Source organism: Bos javanicus, chromosome 6 (genome assembly GCF_032452875.1).
Source record: "Bos javanicus breed banteng chromosome 6, ARS-OSU_banteng_1.0, whole genome shotgun sequence".
Taxonomy (NCBI): domain Eukaryota; kingdom Metazoa; phylum Chordata; class Mammalia; order Artiodactyla; family Bovidae; genus Bos; species Bos javanicus.
In genome coordinates, this window is record NC_083873.1 from 86,338,551 (window position 1) to 86,363,519 (window position 24,969).

General features: G+C 37.5%; 1 long non-coding RNA gene across 1 annotated transcript; it reads right to left on the reverse strand.

Annotated features, from left to right (window-relative positions):
• Positions 1-531: 531 nt before the first annotated feature.
• Positions 532-23,237, reverse strand: LOC133249666 (uncharacterized). Its single transcript, XR_009737048.1, has 3 exons — positions 21,954-23,237; positions 8,586-20,778; positions 532-4,821 (listed from the first exon to the last, which is right to left on the reverse strand). It is a non-coding gene; the product is annotated as an uncharacterized LOC133249666 (long non-coding RNA).
• Positions 23,238-24,969: the final 1,732 nt, after the last annotated feature.

Genomic DNA, 24,969 nt, shown 5'->3' on the forward strand with positions numbered 1-24,969 from the left:
CCAAGGGACTCTCAAGAGTCTTCTCCAACACCACAGTTCAAAAGCATCAGTTCTTCGGCGCTCAGCTTTCTTTATGGTCCAACTCTCACATTCATACATGACTACAGGAAAAACTATAGCTTTGACTAGATGGATCTTTGTCAGCAAAGTAAATGTCTCTACTTTTTAGTGCTATATAGGTACTAGTGATTATATCATCATCATCATCATTATCACCAGCATTATGTTGGTCACTACTTGCTGGGTTGCAGAAAATGCAAATCGAACTTGGGGCTATTGACTGCAATGAAATTTAAGGAAAACACTCCTAGGAGAGCCTGACATATCCCCTTGGGGTTGCAGGCATGTAGGAACATAGAAAGTGATATGGGCTTCTATTATATGACCCTTATAAGGTATAAATGAAAATATCCAACAAATCTATGCTGCTGCTGCTAAGTCGCTTCAGTCGTGTCCGATTCTGTGCGACCCCATAGACGGCAGCCCACCAGGCTCCCCGTCCCTGGGATTCTCCAGACAAGAACACCGGAATGGATTGCCATTTCCTTCTCCAATGCATGAAAGTGAAAAGTGAAAGTGAAGTGGCTCAGTCATGTCTGACTCTTAGTGACCCCATGGACTGCAGCCTACCAGGCTCCTCTGTCCATGGGATTTTCCAGGCAAGAGTACCAGAGTAGGTTGCCATTGCCTTTAGGAGTAATCAAAACAGTAGGGCACTGGCATGAAAAGAAACACACAGACTACTGGAACAGAAGGGAAAACCCAAAAATAAATCCACACACATATGGTCAACTAATATTTGACAAAAGAGACAGTAAGTCTAAATAGAGAAACACTAGTTTCTTCGATAGTGTTGGGAAAACTGGGTATTCATATGCAAAATAATGAAACTGGACCCCTATTAAACCACTCATAAAATTAATTTGAAATACATTAAGGATTTAAATGTAAGACCTAAACCTTAAAACTTCTAGAAGAAAACATACAGAAAAGAACTCCTTATAATTGTTCTTGGCAATAATATTTTGGATATTACACCAAAAGCACAAGCAAAAAAAAAAAAGAAAAAAAACAAACAGGGACCATCAAACTAAAGAGTTTCTGCACAGCAAAAGAAACAATTAGCAAAAGGAAAATGCAACTTATTGAATGGGAAGAAATATTTACAAACCATATATTTGATAAAAAGTTAATATATATAAAATAAAGAAGGAACTTATACAACTAAATGGCAAAAAAAAATCTGATTTTTAAGTGGGCAGAAGACTGAAATACACATCTCTCTAAAGAAGGCATATAAATGTCCAACAAGTACATGAAAAGGTGCTCAACATCGCTAATCACCTGGGAAATGTAAATCAAAACCATGAGATATCACATCATAGCTGCTAAAAATGGCTATTATCAAAAAGATAAGAGATACAAATGCTGGTAAGGATGTGAAGAAAAGGGAAACCCGCGTGTTCTGCTGGTGAGAATGTAAACTGATACAATGGCTATGGAAAACAATATGAAGATTTTTAAATAATTAAAAATAAAACTATCATTTGATCCAGTAAGCCTACTTCTGGTTATATATCCAAAGGAAATTAAACCATGATCTCAAAGACATCTACACACCCATGTTCACTGAAGCATTATTCATAATAGCCAAGACATGGAAATGACCTAAGTGTCCACACACAGACAAATAGATAAAGAAATGTGATAAATATATTAAACTTACACAACATTATATGCCAATTATTTCTCAGTGAAGCCAAAAGGAAGAAAAGAATATATATCCAGAATTTTTCTGACTTGGAGGAGGAGGCAGAAGACACTTGGGAAAAGTGTTATTTACTTGTAATAGACTTAAAACTGGAAGCAACCTAAATGTCTATTTTTAAAACTGCCTGTGAATGCAGTTTTAAAACAAATGGGAATGAGTTGTTGCTACATTAAGTATGATGTTAGACCTTCCTTGAATGCCCTTTACCAAGGTGATGAAGTTCCTTTCTGTTCCCAGTTTGCTGAGACTTTTCTTCTTTATCAGAAATGTACACTGTATTTTTCTCAAATGCTTTTTCTCTGTTGGATGACCATATGATTTTCCTTTTTTAGTTTGTTAGTGTGGTAAATTGCACTGATTTTAAAAGTTTAAACTAAACTTGCATTCTTGGTATAAAACCCTCTTAATTATGATGTAAAGGCTGCAGTCCATGGGGTCGCTGAGAGTTGGACACGACTGGGCAACTTCACTTTCACTTTTCACTTTCATGCATTGGAGAAGGAAATGGCAACCCACTCCTGTGTTCTTGCCTGGAGAATCCCAGGGACGGGGAAGCCTGGTGGGCTGCCGTCTATGGGGTCACACAGAGTCGGACACGACTGAAGTGACTTAGCAATAGCAATCCTTCTTATAAACTGATGAGCTCAACTCACTAACATTTTGCTTAGAATTTCTGCTTTTATGTTCATAATGGATATTAGTCTGAAATGTTCTTTTCTTATAATATCTTTGCCTGGTTTTATCAGGATAATGCTGGCCCAATAGAAAAAGTTTAGAAGTATTTCCTCCTCTCAACTTTTTGGAAGAGTTTATAGAATTAGCAATATTTTCCCTATAATGTTTGGCAGATTTCACCAGTGAAGCCATGGTCTAGAAATTCTCTCAAGAAAGCAAGCTGGGGCAATTGCAAAGGTCTCCTCATCTGTTTTCTATTTCTCAGAGATCACTGTCCTTTGTTGCCTAATGGCCAATGTCTTAAAAATCACTTTCATAGATTTTGTCAGCTGTTCCAAGCAGGAAGGTAAATGTGGCCTCTACTAGTCCATTTTGTTTGAATTAGATGTCAAAGACTTGAAATTAACAAAAAAGCAGGCCTATAACCCCCTTCATGGATTATAGACTTGCCACGGTGAACGAACTTGCGTAACTCAATGAAGCTATGAGCCATGCCACACCTCCGGGCCAACCAAGGCTGATAGGTCATAGTGAAGGGTTCTGACAAAACATGGTCACTCACCTACAGCTGGACATCCTAGAGTGTGAGGTCAAGTGAGCCTTTGGAAGCATTACTACAAACAAAGCTAGTGAAGATGATAGAATTTCAGCTGAGCTATTTATAATCCTAGAAGATGATGCTGTTCAAGGGCTGAACTCAATAACAGCAAATCTGGAAAACTCAGCAGTGACCACAGGACTAGAAAAGGTCAGTTTTCATTCCAATCCCAAAGAAAGGAAATGCCAAAGAATGTTCAAACTATCACCCAATTGTGCTCATCTCACATGCTAGCAAAGTTATGCTCAAAATCCTTCAAACTAGGCTTCAGCAGAATGTGAACCAAGAACTTTCAGCTGTACAAGCTGGGTTTGGAAAAGGCAGATAAACCAGAGATCAAACTGCCAACATTCATTGGATCATGGAGAGAGCAAGGGAGGTCCAGAAAAACATCTACTTTTGCTTCACTGACTAAAGCCTTTGACTATGGATCACAACAAACTGGAAAATTCTTAAAGAGATAGAGGACTTTACTTGTCTCCTGAGAAACTTGTATGCAGGTCAAGAAGCAATAGTTAGAACCGGACATGGAACACTGGACTGGTTCCAAATTGGGAAAGGAGTATGTCAAGGCTGTATATAGTCACCCTGCTTATTTAACTTCTATGCAGAGTACATCATGCAAAATGCCAGGGTAGATGAATCACAAGCTGGAATCAATCAAGACTGCTGGAAGAAATATCAGCAACCTTAAATATGCAGATAATGGCACTCTAATGGAAAAAAGTGAAGAGGAACTAAAGAGTTTCTTGAAGAGGGTGAAAGAGGAGAGTGAAAAAGCTGGCTTGAAACTCAACATTCAAAAAACTAAGATCATGGCATCTGGCCCTATCACTTCATGGCAAACAGAAGGGGGAAAAAGTAGAAGCAGTGACAAATTTTATTTTCTTGGGCTCCAAAATCACTACAAATGGTGACTGCAGCCATGAAATTAAAAGATGCTTGCTCCTTGGAAAGAAATCTATGACAAACCTAGACAGTATACTAAAAAGCTGAGACAGATATCATTTTGCCAACAAAAGTCCATATAGTCAAAGCTATGGTTTTTCCAGCAGTCATGTATGAATATGAGAGTTGGATCATAAAGAAGGCTGAGCATTAAAGAATTGAATTGTGGGGCTGGAGAAGACTCTTGAGAGTCCCTTGGACAGCAAGGAGATCAAGCCACTCAATCCTAAAGGAAATCAACCCTAAATTTTTATTGGAAGGACTGATACTGAAGCTCCAATACTTTAGCCACCTGATGCAAAGAGCTGACTCAGTGGAAAAGATCCTGATGCTGGGAAAGACTAAAGGCAGGAGAAGAGGGGATGACAGAGGATGAGATGGTTGGATGACATCACTGACTCAAGGGACAAGAATTTGAGCCAACTCCAGGAGATAGCGAAGGACAGGGAAGCATGGCAAGCTGTAGTCCATGGGGTTGCAAAGAGTTAGACAACAACTAGTGACTCAACAACAGGCATATAATATTTTTCAATAAATTCTACTTAAAATTATAGTATCCTTTTTTGGCAGCTATGTTACACTATTGGCTTCTAATAATTATACAGCCAACTAACATCCTCTTGTAAAAAATAAGTATTTCTATAAAGTATGAGATGTAAGTTTTTAGACTTAACCCAATGGCTCACCTGTAAAGAATCCACCTGCAGTACAGGAAACGCAGGAGACATGGGTTCAATCCTTTGGTCGGGAAGATCCCCTGAAGAAAGAAATGGCAACCCACTCTAGAATTCTTGCCTGAAAAATCCTGTGGACAGCAGAGCCTGGCAGGCTAGAATCCAAAGGGTCACAAAGAGTCAGAAATAACAAAGTGACTGAGCATGCATGCACATACTTTTTTTAATAGACTGCATTTTGAGCTGTTTTAGTTTCACAGCAAACAAACTACACATTTAATAATAGAAAATGATCAAATTTATTGAATCTTCTTAAAACCTTGTAAGGCAAAGAAAATTTAATTATGGTAACTGGAAGCAATGATTGGGAGAAAAAAGTGATTTCATGTTTATAACTCATTAAACTATTTATAGCCCCAAACTTTTCTCTACATTGTCTTACCCCCATAACTCATTGTCCACTGAGCAGTAATCTTTTTATAAGGTAAATGAGATATATCTGACTTAAAACCCTTTACTGGCTTCTCATTACACTTAGAATAAATTCAAACTCATTATCTCCCTCAATTGCCCACAACTCTCCCTTTCACCCATCACCCTCCAGTCACTCCTGGGCAGGACCTTTGTACTTTGGTCTCTCTGCAGTTGACACTTCCCATATCCTTGCATGGTTGGCCCCTCATTACCAGTCAAGTCTCAAGTCAAATGTCATTGCCTTAGAGAGAATCTCCCTGATTGCTAATCATCCTAATTACTAGTCACTGTCATTTACTCTATTTTATTTTCTTCATAGAATTTATCATTGTTCAAAATCTTATTTAGTTTACTTACCATCTGTCTCCTCCTCATTAGAATAAAAGCTCCTTGAGAACTGCACTGTCTTGCTCACTTCCAAGAACTAAGCACAAATGCCTAAAATATATTAGCTGAACAAAGGATGAATGGAGAACATCTTCATAAGGCGTTGAAAACTGTGTCTAATTTTAAGTCTTTTCCTACTATTAGTCTCTTTTAGGACAGACTATATTGTCAATGTCACTTAAAATTACACTTTAAAGTGTAATTTTCAGAAATGTATACAATTGTCCAAGTGTTATGTGACCAAGTACAAAACATAGAAGGACTATAACATTTTTCAGTAAATGCTACTTAAGATTATAGTATCTCTTTCTTGGCAACTATGTTACACTATTGGCTTCTATTAACCAGTACAATCAACTAAAATCTTCTTTTAAAAAAGTGTTTGCAGTGTTTCTGTAAAGTAATGACTTCTTCACATTTAAACAGTTGGGATTTGGGTATGAGATTTAGCACTAGTCCCTAAGTTTTTTCTTACTAAACTCAAACCAATATTACAACTAAGTAGATTCTTTTTGCATCCAGGTTTTGAAACCTAGCACATCCGTTATTTCTCTCAGCTTCACAGCATCTACAAACTTGGTACATACACCATCAGAATCCTCATTTAAGTCATTAATAAAAATGTACAATGGCATACTGCTAAAAAAATTTCTATGGCTTACACCTAAAGTCTCACCTCCACGCTAACAAGAATCCATTATTAAACACATTTTGGGTATAGTAGTTAATTTCAAGTTAACTCATACCATCAAGTTATACCATACTATCACACGAACTACAATTCTCCATTTCATCCATAAGGATAACCTAGTGCTCAATTGCTCAGTCATATCTGACTCTGTGACACCATGGACTGTAGCCCACCAGGCTTCTCTGTCCATGGAATTTTTCAGGCAAGAATACTGGAGTGGGTCGCCATTTCCTCCTCCAAGGGACCTTCCTGACCCAGGGATCAAACCCACATCTCTTGAATCTCCTGCAGTGGCAGGCAGATTCTTTACTACTTGTGCCACCTGGGAAGCGCAAGGACAGCATGAATACTTATCATAAGTAATCTATCTCTCCTTGCCTCTACCTTTAATATTCTCTCCTTGAAAGTCTTCCATAACATAAAAGGAGCCTTGATATCCTGGCATTTTGCCAGTTAAACATTTAAAAGGATGATGGTATTTTTTAATAGGCTTCTTGGCTTTAACCCAAGAAATGGCTGAATTCTCTTGATTTTCCTTCTAAATGATTGAATTCTGCATTCATTGTAACAATTCATTATTCCCATTTGTCCTTGAACTTGAAGAACAAGTCTTGGTTATGAATCAGATCAGATCAGTCGCTCAGTCGTGTCCGACTCTTTGCCACCCCATGAATCGCAGCACGCCAGGCCTCCCTGTCCATCACCAACTCCCGGAGTTCACTCAGACTCACATCCATCGAGTCAGTGATGCCATCCAGCCATCTCATCCTCTGTCGTCCCCTTCTCCTCTTGCCCCCATTCCCTCCCAGCATCAGAGTCTTTTCCAATGAGTCAACTCTTCACATGAGGTGGCCAAAGTACTGGAGTTTCAGCTTTAGCATCATTCCTTCCAAAGAAATCCCAGGGCTGATCTCCTTCAGAATGGACTGGTTGGATCTCCTTGCAGTCCAAGGGACTCTCAAGAGTCTTCTCCAACACCACAGTTCGAAAGCATCAATTCTTCGGCACTCAGCTTTCTTCACGGTCCAACTCTCACATCCATACATGACCACAGGAAAAACCAGAGCCTTGACTAGACGAACCTTTGTTGGCAAAGTAATGTCTCTGCTTTTGAATATGCTATCGAGGTTGGTCATAACCTTCCTTCCAAGGAGTAAGCGTCTTCTTATTTCATGGCTGCAGTCACCATCTGTAGTGATTCTGGAGCCCAGAAAAATAAAGTCTGACACTGTTTCCACTGTTTCCCCATCTATTTCCCATGAAGTAGTGGGACTGGATGCCATGATCTTCATTTTCTGAATGTTGAGCTTTAAGCCAACTTTTTCACTCTCCACTTTCACTTTCATCAAGAGGCTTTTTACTTCTTCACTTTCTGCCATAAGGGTGGTGTCATCTGCATATCTGAGGTTATTGATATTTCTCCCGGCAATCTTGATTCCAGCTTGTGTTTCTTCCAGTCCAGCGTTTCTCATGATGTACTCTGCATAGAAGTTAAATAAACAGGGTGACAATATACAGCCTTGACGAACTCCTTTTCCTATTTGGAACCAGTCTGTTGTTCCATGTCCAGTTCTAACCGTTGCTTCCTGACCTGCATACAAATTTCTCAAGAGGCAGATCAAGTGGTCTGGTAGTCCCATCTCTTTCAGAATTTTCCACAGTTTCTTGTGATCCACACAGTCAAAGGCTTTGGCATAGTCAATAAAGCAGAAATAGATGTTTTTCTGGAACTCTCTTGCTTTTTCCATGATCCAGCGGATGTTGGCAATTTGATCTTTGGTTCCTCTGCCTTTTCTAAAACCAGCTTGAACATCAGGAAGTTCACAGTTCACATATTGCTGAAGCCTGGCTTGGAGAATTTTGAGCATTACTTTACTAGCGTGTGAGATGAGTGCAATTGTGCGGTAGTTTGAGCATTCTTTGGCATTGCCTTTCTTTGGGATTGGAATGAAAACTGACCTTTTCCAGACTGCGCAATCAGCTCCAAAAACATAACTTCTAAAATATGTTACAGTTATCAGCAACACAGTCTTTATACCTTCTCTCTATATATTGTATATCTACCTTCTTTACCTTTGAGACACTAGACAATACCAAAGTAACTTTTGAATCAACATAGGAAAATAAACTGAGGGAAGATCCTATTATCACTGAAGGAAAGATCCAAGAATCACTAACTGTGACTACAAAAATTATCTCCAAGAGAAGCAAAGCGGGATAAAGCATTCAAAAGTGGAAAATTCTTTGTGTATTTATAAATAATAAATATATAATTGTTGTCAGCTTAATTTTAAACATCTGAGAAGTCCCAAAACATCCCATAGTCACTCAAAATTTTACAAATTCATTGTATATAAAGTTACTCACAAAGATTAAAGAGGGAGTTTTTCTATGACAAATGCAAGCTAAAGGCCTTGATCCACTGTTGTCTGTTTCTCCCGTGGAAGGTGAAAGCCTTCCAGGCTGAGTTGTTCTGGACTTCCCCAAACACCTGCAGAGCACTTCTGCAAAAGCAACTTGAACTTACTGAGAATCGTTATCAACAAAATTTTAAAGATATGCTTATTAATGGTAAGAAGTAAACAAGCAACCACAATTGTATTTGTAATGCTTCTTGAATCAAGTAGTAGTATGTATGTGTTTGTTATATTATCCTTGAAAACTTATATATTCCTATTAAATTTAAAATATTTTCACTGCCAAAGAAAGACCAATTATCACTCCAAACAGTGCATACCCATCTCTTCCCTTTCAGAATCTTAACGCTGGATCTATTTTGCAGATTAAGAATTAAATAATGGCCTCACATTTTGCATAATGTGAAGTTAAGCAAACACTTAGAATTAAGGACAGAATTAAGAATACTAAACTTTATTTCCAAAATTAACTTCTAATCTTTAAAAGCTTATATGAACTCACTTTTATAGAACCATACATTTGTGCAAACTATTTTGTGTACCTCTTTGTCACTTGTAGATTTCATATACCAATTTCAAAGAAATTGATATAGAATACATGTTAACCTCTGAAGTAGTTATAAAATATTCCATCCTGTTGATACATTATAGTTTGTCACAAATTCTCTACTACTGCACTGGAATTACTTCCTTTCCTATTATAGGCATGCTTCAGAGACATTGCAGCTTTGGTCCCAGACCACAGCAAAAATGTGAGTCACATGAATGCCTTGGTTTCTCAGGACATATAAGTTATGTTTATACTATTATTTAGTCTATTAAGTGTGCAATAGCATTATGTCTTTAAAAAAAAGTACTAACCTTAATTTAAAAGTACTTTAGGGACTTCCCTGGCAGTCCAGTGGTTAAGACTCTGAGCTTCTACTGCAGGCAGGGAATGCAGGCTTGATCCCTGGTCAGGGAACTAAGATCCCACATGCTGCATGGTGCAGCCAAGAGAAAATTTTTTTTAAATAGTACTTTATTGCTTAAAAAAAATACTAACCAGCATTTGAGCCTTCAGCAAATTGTAATCTTTTTGCTGGTGGAGAGTCTGAAATATTTAGAGAATTAATGAAATGTAACACAAAGACATAAAATGAATAAACATTGGAAAAATGACACCAACAGATTTTCTCAATGCAGGGTGGCCACAAACCTTTAATTTGTAGAAAACACAATAAAGCAAAATATGATAAAACAAGGCATGCCTATACACCAAAAACAACTTTTTAAAAAAATGTATGTTGCCAATGTAATATGTATCCAGTATGCTGCATCCTTGGTGTTAAGATATAGCTGAGCTGGCCCTGCTTTCCAGGGATTATACTGTAGTGGAGAAGACAGCTAAGGAAAATAAAATAATCACAGCTTGTGATAAATGCAATGAAGCAGATAACCAAAGTACAGCCCGCATCCACAGGTTCCACATCTGCAATTCAGACCCATTTTATATAAGTCCCATTTTACATAAGGGACTTGAGCATCTGCAGATTTTAGTATCCCCAAGGGGTCTTGAAACTAACCCCCCACGGATACTGAAGGACAATGGTAGTGTGACAGCATCTGGTGGAGGTCTGAGGTAGCCTGCTTTAGAAGAGACACTCTGGAAAGGGCTCTCTTGAAGAGGTCACATCTAGGCTAAAACAGAAATAAGTGAGAAGGAGCCTGTACTAATATTCTATGCTGCTATTAACAAATCATCACAAATTGAGTGGCTTAAAAAACACAAATGAATGATCTCACAGTTCTGTAAGTCAGAAGTCTGGGTAAGCTAACTCCTCTGCTCTGGCTTCACAGTGTGGAAACCTATTACGGGTCAGCCAGCCCGACTCTTAACTTGAGGTGCTGGTAGAGAATCTATTGCCAAATTCATTCAGGTTGTTGGCTGAATTCAGTCCTTTGCACTTTTAGAGCTCAAGTCCCCAGTCCCTTGTCTGCTGTCAGCCTGAGGTCGTTTACAGCTTCTAGATGCTGACAGCACTCCCTGACCAGTGGTCCCCTTGATCTTCAAAGTTAGCCAACAGTGGGTCAACTCCTTCTCATGCTTCAAAATGTCTCTGACCTCTGCTTCGCCCATATCCTTCCTGCTTCCAGCTAGGGGAAGTTCTCTGCTTTTAGGGGCTTCCTGTGATTACCTTGGGCTCATTCCAGATAACTGAGGATAGTCTCCCCATTGTAAGGCCCATACTTTTAATCACATTTGTAAGTCTCTTTTGCTATGTAATGGGCTTCCCGTGTGGCGCTAGTGGTAAAGAATCCGCCTGCCAATGCAGGAGAGGCAAGAGAGGCAGATTCAGTCTCTGTGTTGGGAAGATCCCCTGGAGGAGGGCATGACAACCCACTCCAGTGTTCTTGCCTGAAGAATTCCATGGACAGAGGAGCCTGGCAGGCTACAGTCCATAGGGTCGCAAAGCATCAGATACCACTGAAGCGACTGAGCACAGCACACATGCTATGTAATAGGTAACAGATTCACAAGTGCTAGGGATTAGAGCATGCACACTTTTAAGGAGACCTTATTCTGCCTTCCACAGACTCAGACACACACTACCCCAAGAAGAAAGGAAACGGCAGGCAAAAGGCCTAAGATAGAAGAAAGCTTGGCCTGCATAGGACAAATAGCACAAAAAAGGCCCCCGGAGCCATAGCAAAGTGAAGGAGAGAACCATAGTAATGACATTATACACTCCTTTACATGAGTTAACTTTTTTCCTATTTGAATTGTACAAGTTTAGAATCTATTTTGAATTTTTGAATCAATCTTAGTCATTCTAAAGCTAATGGTGATGAAGCATTAAGCCTCTTAACTTCCAGTCTCTTTCATTTCCCACAAAACCAGAAGTCACCAATAGTACTTTTTTTACATCTATATGGAGAAATTTCTTCTAATTGACATTTTCTTGGTTCTTGCATACAGAATTTCTTCAAATATTGATCTTTGTCCAATCACAGCATACATAAAATTTATATCTTAGATATCGGAGGCAAAAAATAAATTTAAAAAGAATTCAAAATATGAGTAAGAAACTTCATCCTCAACTCTCTTAAAAATTAAAACAAACAAAATTTTTTTTCCCAATAGCTTTCCACATAGACTTTTAGGGTAGTGGTTTGTGGTTAAATGTTTGTAAAGAGAACTGCACCTGTGATGTGGTCTGTTTTAAAATAAACTTGCACCTGCAGCTGCTTTTCACAGAACTGCTATTTGGGATACTACATGTCAGATATTTGACCATATACGGAGCACTTCCTCCTCACCACACTACCTTCTGGGCTGGTCCCTGATTTACAAACACCTTATCTCCAAAAAGTCATTTGAAAAAAACGGTTTAGATTTCATGATAATTTTAGAGATGCAATAATAAACAAGGTTTCCAGGAAATCCCTCAAACAATATGCTCCTTCTAATCCATTAACTCCAGTGGTCTGGTCCCTCACTGCTTTAAGGAAAGTCTAATTTATTTTCACGGGGGGCCTCTGATCTAGTCAAATATGTCTGCTTTCCTTTTCCTATATATGATTTGCTAATTCCTGTTTCAGAATCTTTTTTTACTCTGTTTTTCCTCACCAAAAATTTAGATTTTCTTCCTGTCAACCTTTGTAGAAAATTTTAAAATCTTTAAAACTAATTTTATGTCTTCCCTGCTTAATGTTATCCCGTTCTGTTCACTCCATTACTGTTTCTTCATTGCTAATAAATTTATCATTTTACACAAATTGGCGTGTTACTTTACATGGTTATCACTCTTCTTCATTTGTGTACAATTTATCTCATACTAAATTAACACTTTATAGATGCAGAGAGGGGTTAATAAAGAGCAGTAGCAATTGGACACCCATAAAAGGATATAAGAAAGCACCAAAAGGAACTATAGAGGCTCAGTTAGGAAAATGTTTGAGAAAATGAACTTTTTCATCTTCTAGCTCTTCTACTCTTACATCATGTGTAAATGTTGTACTAAGTGTGTTTCTCTCAATAACAAGGAAAAAGCATAAATTCATGATGAGGAATATCTAGTCAAAAAAAATTTTTAACGTCTGATTTAAATAGTCTTTCAAGACTATTATATAATTCTTTTGAATCCCTTTCAGAGTTTCAAATAAGTTGCTTTCATCCAAAAGGTGTGCAATAATTATTTCCCAAATAACATTTTTATAGCACAAACATTTATTACAGTACAAAGAGGAAATTAATATAGCTATCTTTTGGCTAATAATTTCTCATATAATTGGAAACAACTGTATATTTTAAATTTTTAAAATAAATTTTAAATTTATTTTCTCTCCATGACACTGAAATAGAGTTGCCATTATGGCAAATATGTATATGTGGTCTACAAGGCTAATGCTGCCTAAGAAAGAAAGAAGAAAGTGAAGTCGCTTAGTAGTGTCCAACTCTTTGTGACCCCATGAACTGTAGCCTACCAGGCTTCTCCATCCATGGAATTTTCCAGGCAAGAGTACTGGAGTGGGTTGCCATTTCCTTCTCCAGGGGATCTTCCTGATCCAGGGATCAAACCTGGGTCTCCCACATTGCAGGCAGACACTTTACCATCTGAGCCACCAGGGAAGCCCAATGCTGCCTCAGTTCAGTTCAGTTGATTCGTTCAGTCATGTCCGACTCTTTGTGACCCCATGAATCGCAGCACGCCAGGCCTCCCTGTCCTACCTGGCCCCTAATTTAAATGATCGTTCATTCATTTATTCTTTCTCTCAACAAGCATCTTATGGCATCTACTCTACATGGTAGGGATTCAAGTGAACAAAACAGGTAGAACCATTGATCAAACAAGTTTACATGATGTCAAGTACAAAGTGCCACAGGAGCACAGATGTTGAGAGAGAGGTAGGAAGGGTCAAGGAAAGCTTCCCAGAGGAAGTACTATCTATGCTGAGATTGAAAGATGAGTAGAAGTCACACAAAAAAGGGAGGACTACGGCCTAAGAATGGTCAAAATGGACAAAAAGGGGAGGGCTATGGTCTAGTAATGCTCAAAATTCTCCAAGCCAGGCTTCAATAGTACATGAATTGTGAACTTCCAGATGTTCAAATTGGTTTTACAAAAGGCAGAGGAACCAGAGATCAAATTGCCAACCTCTGCTGGATCATGGAAAAAGCAAGAGAGTTCCAGAAAAACATCTATTTCTGCTTTATTGACTATGCCAAAGCCTTTGACCGTGTGGATCACAAAAAAACAGGGAAAATTCTTAGAGATGGGAACACCAGACCACCTGACCTGCCTCCTGAAAAATCTGTATGCAGGTCAAGAAGCAACAGTTAGAACTGGACATGGAACAACAGACTGGTTCCAAATCGGGAAAGAAGTACATCAAGGCTGTATATTGTCACCCTACTTATTTAACTTATATGCAGAGTACATTATGCAAAATGCCAGGCTGGATGAAGCACAAACTGGAATCAAGATTGCAGGAGAAATATCAATAACCTCAGATATGCAGATGACACCAACCTTATGGCAGAAAGCGAAGAACTAAAGAGCCTCCTGATGAAAGTGAAAGAGGAGAGTGAAAAAGTTGGCTTAAAACTCAACATTCAGAAAACTAAGATCATGGCAGCCACTCCCATCACTTCATGGCAAATAAATGCAGAAACAATGGAAACAGTGGCTGACTTTATTTTGGGGGGCTCCAAAATCACTGCAGATGGTGACTGCAGCCATGAAATTAAAAGATGTTTGCTCCTTGGAAGAAAAATCATGACCAACCTAGATAGCATATTAAAAATCAGAGACATTACTTTGCCAACAAAGGTCCATCCAGTCAAACCTATGGTTTTTCCAGTAGTCACATATAGATGTGAGAGTTGGACTATAAAGAAATCTGAGTGCCGAAGAGTTGATGCTTTTGAACTGTGGTGTTGGAGAAGACTCTTGAGAGTCCCTTGGACTGCAAGGAGATCCGACCAGTCCTTCCTAAAGGAAATCAGTCCTGAATATTCATTGGTAGGACTGATACTAAAGCTGAAACCCCAATACTTTGGCCACCTGATATGAAGAATAACTCATTGGAAAAGATCCAATGCTGGGAAAGATTGAAGGCTGGAGGAGAAGGGAACGACAGAAGATGAGATGGTTGGATCGCATCACCAACTTGATGGACATGAGTTTGAGTAAGCTCCAGGAGTTGATGATGGACAGGGAAGCCTGGCGTGCTGCAGTCCATGGGGTCGCAGAGTTGGACACAACTGAGTGACTGAACTGACTGACTGATGGTCTAGGAAAAAATAAAATGTCAACAATTTGGAGCTGAGAGAAAACATAACTATTGGAGGAAATGAAAGTTCAATACGGCAGTATGAGTCCAGAGACCATATATTACATAAGTTTCAACACACCTACCCTTAAGCACCTAGTACAGTGCTGTATGCTGTGCAAAATTAAAATAGTTTACATGGGTGTAAATTTAGCATTATTATAAGATATGCTTGTAGAGTAATGACTTTGCATAGATAACTGTATAACATTTGATTATTAAATATCTGCATTCAATTCTGTTCTTAAGCAACATGAAACAAGTTTCCAAATATAACAACACAATATTATCAGTGATTTACAGTTATATGAAAAATAGATGATGAGTTCATTGTTATTTTAAATATAGTATAATAAAACATTAATTGCAGTGGTTAGTAATCACAACATGAAGTAATGCTCTGATATGGCAATTAGTGGAAACAAAAATAAACTGAAATAAAGCAATTTACAGTAAATAAACAATTTTACCAAAATCACAGAAGACAAAACCAGAATAAACCTACCCCAAAATAATGAAAAATAGATCAATCTCTGAATGATATCCTCTAATTATAATTTTACCATATTTCCCAGTACTGTGAATGTATCTACTAAACATGCTTTCCCAGGCCCCAAAATAGAGATATAATATGGCTGATGCCTCCTGATTTTCCCATTTTTCTGCCATTGTATAGGTTGAAATTGATACCATATCTCTGAGTAATCTTAGTCTTATAGACTTTATATCTCAGGGTTCAAGTATTTTCAGGATATATTGAAACAGAAATACATATGTCTAGACTCTATAAGTTTTTCACTGAGATAAAACGTAGACTAAGAGACAGTATAATAAAATAGTTATGAAAACTAACTTCAGAATGAGACAGGCTTGGGTTTAACTACCAGTTAGATAATCTCAAGCAAATTATTTCACATCTCTGAGCTGCATCTGTGAAAAGGGGATAATAATGGCACCCTTATCATAGATATATTGTAAGAATTAAATAAGATAATATACTTAAAATGCCTAGCAGAGTACCTGATACATAATTAGTATCACTCCAAATATTCAATGTTACTGACAATACCAAGTGGAGAATCCCAGTCCAGACAGGGATTAAAACTTTTGGGCATGATAAAAATGTGAGCTGAGCACACGTGGAAGCTTTATTCAGATGTATTGTTGTTTTTAGTATTTTTTCATGTTGAAGACACACAAATCTCTTGCTCTAGTTCATATTGTTCTCCCAAGATTCAAAACTATATATCATACTGTCCAGAAGAGATTAGACACTTAAATCTTTTCACAGACAATCTTAAATGCAGCATGTCCAAAACTTATTTTCCCTTGTTTGCTGGCCCCTGCTAACCTTTTTCCTCCTGAGTTTTCTATCTTAATAGAGGGTACCATCATCCACTCAATTGTACAAGAAAATCTGTGAGTTACTATCACTCCTCACCCCCTCATTCTTAATCAGACACTAAGTCCTATAAAACCATCTCTTAAATAGCTGTTAAACTGTGTATTTTTTATATCTTTATTTCCAGGTCTTAGTTTAGACACTAAAATTCATCACCTAGATGACTGTAGTAGCATCACACTAACTTCTCTATAATCTTACCTTTTTCCATCAGTTCTCTAATCTTACCCTGTTTAAAACCTTCCAATGGTTCCCCTTGATTCTAGCATAAAGTCTGTTTATCTCTTAATATCAAAAAGATACAGATCAATGTCACATTTTCCAACTCAAATTCTTAAGCTATTTTTATTAACTTCTAATACTTTACTGAAATTTAACAGAACTCAATTTAACTCTGTTTTTATTAGCTATTTATTGGTACCTACTATGTGTATGTAACTGTACTAGATATTATAAAAGCTACAGAGATGAATGGTGATATATCTGGGAGAAAACTTCAGTATATAAAGTCTTAACACAAGGGAGAAAATACTTTAAAATCTGCAAATAGTACCTAAATACATATTTTTTTCAAAGATTTATGGCCAACAGATATATGAAAGGATTTTCAACATTGCTAATTATTAGAGAAATGTAAATCAAAAGCACAATCAGATGTTACCTCACACCAGAATGACTATCATCAAAAAGTCTACAAATAATAAATGCTGGATAGGGTGTGGAGAAAAGAGAACCCTCCTACACTATAAGTGACGATGCAAATTGGTTTAACCACCAAGGAAAATGGTATGGAGGTTCCTAAAAAAAACTAAAAATAGAGGTATCTTATGATCCAGCAATCACACTCCTGGGCATATGTTCATACAGAAAATATGAACACTCTAATTCAAAAAGATACATGCAAAAAAAAAAAAAAAAAGATACATGCACCTCAGTGTTCATACCACCACTATTTACAATAGCCAAGACATGAAATGACCCAAATGCCCATCAACAGACAACTGACTTAAGAAGATATGATATACATGTATTGTGTTAGTCTGCTCAGTTGTGTCAGTCCACTCAGTTGTGTCCAACTTTTTGCAATCCCAGAGACTATAGCCCACCATGCTCCTCTGTCCATGGAATCTTCCAAGCAAGAACACTGGAGTGGGTAGCCATTCCCTTCTCCAGGGAATCTTCCCAACCCAGAGATGGAACTCAGGTCTCCTGCATTGCAGGCAGATTCTTTATATCTGAGCCACCAGGGAAGCCTTGGAGTATGTGTATATATACATTATCATACACACAAACACACACACACACATATAGAGAGAGAGACAGAGAGAGAAAGAATGGAATATTACTCAGCCATAAAAAGGAATGAAAACGTGCCATTTGCAGCAACATGAATGGAGCTAGAGAATGTTACACATAGTGAAGCGAGTCAGACAGAGAAATACAAATACTATATGATATCAGTTGTATGTGGAATCTGAAAAGTAAAACAAATGAATCTATATACAATTCAGAAACAGACTCACAGACATAGAAAGCAAACTTATGGTTACCAAAGGGGAGAGGGAGAGAGGGACAAATTAAAGGAGTATGGGATTAACAGATACTGCTGCTAAGTCACTTCAGTCGTGTCAGACTCTGTGCGACCCCATAGACGGCAGCCCACCAGGCTCCCCTGTCCCTGGGATTCTCCAGGCAAGAACACTGGAGTGGGATGCCATTTCCTTCTCCAATGCATGAAAGTGAAAAGTAAAAGTGAAGTCGCTCAGTCGTGTCCAACTCTTCACGACCCCATGGACTGCAGCCTACCAGGCTCCTCCATCCATGGGATTTTCCAGGCAAGAGTACTAGAGTGGGTTGCCATTGCCTTCTCCATTAACAGATACAAATGACTATAAACAAAACAGATATGAGGTACCATCTCACACCAGTCAGAATGGCTGCGATCCAAAAGTCTACAAATAATAAATGCTGGAGAGGGTGTGGAGAAAAGGGAACCCTCTTACACTGTTGGTGGGAATGCAAACTAGTACAGCCACTATGGAGAACAGTGTGGAGATTCCTTAAAAAACTGGAAATAGAACTGCCTTATGATCCAGCAATCCCACTGCTGGGCATACACACTGAGGAAACCAGAAGGGAAAGAGACACGTGTACCCCAATGTTCATCGCAGCACTGTTTATAATAGCCAGGACATGGAAGCAACCTAGATGTCCATCAGCAGATGAATGTATAAGAAAGCTATGGTACATATACACAATGGAGTATTACTCAGCCATTAAAAAGAATACATTTGAATCAGTTCTAATGAGGTGAATGAAACTGGAGCCTATTATACAGAGTGAAGTAAGCCAGAAAGAAAAACACCAATACAGTATACTAACGCATATATATGGAATTTAGAAAGATGCTAACAATAACCCTGTGTACGAGAGAGCAAAAGAGACACTGATGTATAGAACAGTCTTATGGACTCTGTGGGAGAGGGAGAGGGTGGGAAGATTTGGGAGAATGGCATTGAAACATGTAAAATATCAGGTATGAAACGAGTTGCCAGTCCAGGTTCGATGCACGATACTGGATGCATGGGGCTGGTGCACTGGGATGATCCAGAGGGATGGTATGGGGAGGGAGGAGGGAGGAGGGTTCAGGATGGGGAACACATGTATACCTGTGGCAGATTCATTTTGATATTTGGCAAAACTAATACAATTATGTAAAGTTTAAAAATAAAATAAAATTAAAAAAAAACATTTAAGCAATAAGGATTTACTATCTGGTACAGGGAATTATGTTCAGTATCTTGTACTAACATATAATAACTGAAAAAAAACTGAATCACTTTGCTGAATACATGAAACTAACACAATAAAGTAAATCAGTTATACTCAATTTAAAAAAATTCCTAACAAACAGTTAAAGGGCTACTAGATGCCAATGGAAGAAAGTGCATCAGAGAATTCAGCCCTGAGAAGATATGATTTTAGCTGGGCCCTGTAGGTCATCTAAGAATTGAGATGTGGGGCAGCATAAGCAAAGGCCAAGGGAAAGAAATCTCAAAAAGCAAAAAAGAACAATGTGTATATCAGTTTTATTAGAATGTAAAGTTCTTCAATGAAAGTAGTAGGACAGCAGCTAGAAAAATAAGAATTGGGGTCAGATAAAGGCAGGCCGTGACTTAAGTTAAGAGCTAGGGCTTTACACTTTCGAGAATGAGGGTCAACTAAAGAGAAAAAAAATTACATGAATTGTGTTTCAAAAGACCTTCAACATCAAAGCTGTAAGTATCATTGAATCAATAGTTCTGTGTATATATGTATTTTGTGTGTGTGTGTATATGTGTGTGTGTGTGTATATATATATATATATATATAAAATTATATCTACAAGATTCCTCATGACAAGAAAAAATAAAAAGGGATTAAAATAATGTTTAGAAAATAATTGCAGAGGATTAGAATTTGTATGGAAAAGTAGTGTCACAATTTCATTACATTCTTCATTTTGTAATTACAACTACCAAACCTAGTCATTTTTAATTAAAGAATTAGAAGAGTTCATATGTTTAGCTCATATTTCAGGGTAAGTTCTATATTTTACTCCCAAGTCACTTTTAGGATTTCTGTGTCTTTAAATAGATACAGACCTTAGTTGCAAAAGAATCTATAACCTACTGGTTTCAGAGTAAGTGGTTTCCCACAGAAATGAAAGCAGATGGCAACTATGCTTCACCTTTTCTATTTTCTTTCTTATACCTAAAAATAATCCTTCTTTTTTTGCATTCAAAAAATAGTTCAAGGAGTTTCTGTGAGTGTATTAAATTACCAAGAATACATTTTCCCATTATTACCTCATATCAATTATTTTTACTATTACTACTATTCTGAGCATTAAAAAAAAAAAAAAAACTACTTCTTTGACAAATTTAGTCACCATAACTTAGTCTGTGACACTGGGATAAAAAGTAAATATGTGTTGGATTATTAGCTTAAGTTCACAAAAGGCATATATCAACTATTTCATTTTCTAAACGTTACTTTTAAAAAAAAAAACCTGTGCTGATAACCAGAGCAATTCAAAAGACATTGTAAGTCATTGTTAAAGGCTACTATTTTGTATGCTGACATTGTATTTAGAAATATATTTTCTCAAATACTGACCTAGATTTTAAAGATTTAAAAAATAACAACTTGATCCAGACTTAACCTAGCTCATACACTTAATGGAGGGAAAGCAGTAAGTATAAATAAAGATATGAAGCATGGAAATGAAAAAGAGAAAGTTCTTCATCCTGCCTGAGGAGGCAGAAAAGGCTTTTAAAGTGACATTTAAAATCAATCTTGGACTTCCCTGGGGATCCAGTGGTTAAGATTCTGCACTTCTACTGCAGGGGACACAAGTTCCATCCCTGATCAGGCAACTAAGATCCTGCATGGCACAGCAAAAAAAAAAAAAAAGACATTTGTCTTAGATGATGAGTAAGACTTCCCTAGAAAGCACAAGAAAACAATATGTATAATAAAGCAAAGGCAGCAAGAAAGAACATAGCCTGCACCAGGTTAATGAGGAATCTTGTAGATACAATTATTTTTATATTAACTACTGATAAAATGATAATTACAGCTCTGATGATAAAGGTTTTTGAAACACAATCCACATAAAGCTTTTTTAGTCGGCCCTCATTTGCTATACAATAAAGATTTTAGCTCTTAGCCTAATATTTACATATATTACACATAGTATATATACATGCAAGGCTATGCCATATATGGCAGCAGTGACAGTATGGCAAGAAGTTTAAGATGTATGCAGGAGTCAGGTCATAGGAATATGAACTTGAGTCTATAGATGTTGGGGATTTTTTAAAGGACTTTATAAGTTAGAGATGTGTAGTCATTTTTTGTCTGCTTATTTATTTTTAATTGAACCTCAGATGCAAACAGTTAACTATCCTCCTCAGTTCCTGACACATTATCATTATTGGTCCACAGTAAGTACCTCTCCTAATTCTTCTGATCACCAAGCTTTATCCCATTCTTTGCTCCTCCATAAGCAACCTTCTTTTGTATTTAATGTACATTATTTTGTTTGCATATGTTCTTACAAAATGTGTACTGTTGTATAGTTGCACATCTTATTACATACTCCATTTTTTTAACCTTTTTTCCTAAGCACACTGTTTTTAAGACCCATTCATGTTGCTATATGTATATATAATCCAGTTTCTAACTACTGGGGCTTCCCTGGTGGCTCAGACAGCAAAGAAACTGCTTGCAATGTGGGAGATGCCAGTTGGATCCCCAGGTTGGGAAGATTCACCTGGCAAAGAGAATGGCTACCCATTCCAGTATTCCTGACTGGAGAATTCCACAGACAGAGGACCCTGGTGGGCTACAGTCCATGGGATCACAAAGAGCTGGACACAACGAAGCACCTTTCACTTTTTCCAATTACTGCATAGTTAAGATACCCATATAATTCATCATCTAAATCATAAAAGGGTTGCTATTAACAATTACACTGAAATAACAAGTTCAACAGGGCTGTACTAAGCAAACTAAGATGGAAAGTTACTATATGTGTCCAAATTCCATGCTGCTTACCCGTGATATTTATTGATCTCTCTTTAGAATCCAGGTTGTCTCCAACACCATGCTTTCAATAACAGCTTTTCAAACAGCCTCATACAGGTCCCATTATGGATCTATGTGGGAATTTGTTAGCCAAAAGGATGTCTGTAGTTATCTGTAAATTTCTTACATAAGTAAATATGGGAACACTGAAAAGAGCTAAAAACAGAGGAGAAGACTGCAAAGCAATATTTGGAGAATAAAGAGTGGTAGAGAATTCAATGAAAGGTATGGCTGGAAAGACTGCCTTGAGGCAAACTGTGGGAGGGCTGTGCATTCTATGCATGCTGTGAACTTCATTTTGATAGTAACTGAGACTCATTGAAAGGTTCTGAGCAAGGGTATAGAATGATGGAAATATTAATAGCATTCTAGAAAGACGTATCTCATGATGCTGAATCAAATGTACAGCAGAGACTGGAAGTAAAAAGACCTATTAAGGGAATATTTGAAAGCCAATACAGTACAGCAGTTAGCTACAGCATCGTAGAAATTCCAAAGCCAGTCCAGATTCAAATCTGGTTCGACTTCCCTAGTGGTCCAGTGGTTAAGAATTCACCTGCCAATGCAGAGGACATGGGTTCAATCCTTGATCTGGGAAGATCCCACATGCAACAGAGCAACTAAGCCCATGCACTGCAACTAGAGAGTAGCCCCTGCTAGCAGCAACTACAGAAAGCTCCTACACAGCAACCAAGACCCAGGACAGTCATAAATTAATTATTTAAAGATAAACTGCAGGTGCCTTTGAATCCTAAATTAGAAATTATCATAGTACTTCTTCTTAGGGTTGAATGTCAAGAGCTTATAATAGTACTGGAACATAATAACCACTCTCAATGCTAGCTATTACTGCTGCAATAGTCCACAAGCATGTGAGATCAGTTTAAGCTAATCTGGTGGTAGAATTTTAAAAACCTGAACTCATGCCCTGAAGGAAGTATCCTAATATAACCTAGTGTGTCATTCATAATCCCCTACATCCTACAGGAAAAAACAACAACAACAACAAAAACTCCCAAATCTGTTGGCTCTCATTAGGTCTAGTTTGCAAACTCCTGAGTCAGGCATCACAATAATGTAACAAAGATTCAAGTTGATAATACATGACAGTTGCCACAAATATAATGGTTAAATGCTATTTAATATGTGTTCATTTTCTAAGGACTCAGCGTTTTTCTCTGTAATTGGCATAGCCTTATGATATAATAAAGCATTAATATGTCTTTTCAGTGATATAAATTTTTAAGGAAACAATTGCCTCACCTAAATGGCAAATAATTCCAAGATCCGGTTATGGAAGTTTATACTACAGGAACTGCTGGAATTGAAGAACTGACTTCTGAACTGTTCATCAAAAATATCTGAGAACGTTAGAATACAACATTCTGTGAATATACCCTGGATATTATTACATTATTTCGTATATAGTTAGGAAATGTAATGTATAGTATAAACCAAATAAATATTAGAGCAATGTGATCATTCCCATTAAAAATATCCAAAATAAGTTTCTATCTTCTCTATAACAGTAAATGCATTTTGTTGAGTATGACTACAATTCTTAAATTAGCAATAAAAATGATCAGAAAAAATTACTTAGATAAAATGCAAATTTAATACATTTAAAGCAAGGATATAATTACAGTCCTAGCTTAGATGCCACACTCTTTTAAGCAATATTTCCAGAACAAAATCCAGAGATGATCTCTCACCCTTCTGATCTCTCACAGCACTGTGTTTACATCACATACTGTCTTGTATTTTAGTATAATCTGTATGCATATCTCCTTTTCTACCTCATTAGAAGAAGATGTAGTCGCTCAGTGGTGTCCGACTCTTTGGGAGCCCATGGACTGTAGCCCGCCAGGCTCCTCTGTCCATGGGATTCTCCAGGCAAGAATACCAGAGTGGGTTTGCCATTACCTTCTCCAGGGGATCTTCCCCACCCAGGGACTGAATCTTCATCTCTCATGCTCCTGCATTGGCAGGCAGATTCTTTACCACTAGCGCCACCTGGGAAGCTCCTCATTAGAAGTTCAGTTTAGTTCAGTTGTCCAGTCACGTCCAACTCTGCAACCCCATGGACTGCAGCATGACAGGCCTCCCTGTCCATCACCAACTCATTAGAAGAGATTATGGATAATTCACCTTTGAATCTACTACAGCATATAGCATTCTGCAACAATTAATAAGCAGTTAATATTTGCTGATGACAAAAACCTATTAAAGCCTACATTCAAAAATGAATTCTGCATTTAGCATCAGAACATAAAGACTTTTACCTACACATTTTTTATTCATTAAATTCCTAAAATCCTGTTCAGGTTTTTAAATGCTTATAATAACTTGTAGCACTTTAAAAATATTTTAGTTCAAAATGTCACTTTTCTAAAAAATTTTATTATTTTTTATGACCTGATTAGACTGCACTTTCTACAAAGAACCTGTATGTCACCATTAACTTTAACAACTTATTACAGTTCAACTTTAAACAATCTACATTTGAAGAAAGCATAATGTCTAAAATATATAGTGAATATGAACTGATATGTAATGTCTGAAAATTTAAAACCCTGAATTACTCTAAGATTGCAGGGCAGTCCTTTCACACTTACAGGCCTAGAAAAACTTCTACAGACAAATCTGACGAATATTTCCCTTATTACCACTCTTTCTCTTGAAATACTTTCATCTGAGCCCTTAAACTTTCATCCACCCAGTACAGCCTACCCTCTGGAAAAGGAATGAAACTCGTTCACATTGAACTGGCAAAGGACTGCTAACAGCTGGGTGTGAGGGCCTGGTGTGGGAGCCCTGTCTCAGGTTTCTGTGCTAAATTTGCTAACCTAATCTTCCCAAGTCTCTGTTTCCACATGTAGACAATGAAGATACTGGAACTGGAATTAATGATTTCTAAAATCCATTCCAGCTCAGGTTATCTCCCTTAGGGATGTTCGCAGGTTTAGGCAACATTTATTCACTCCAT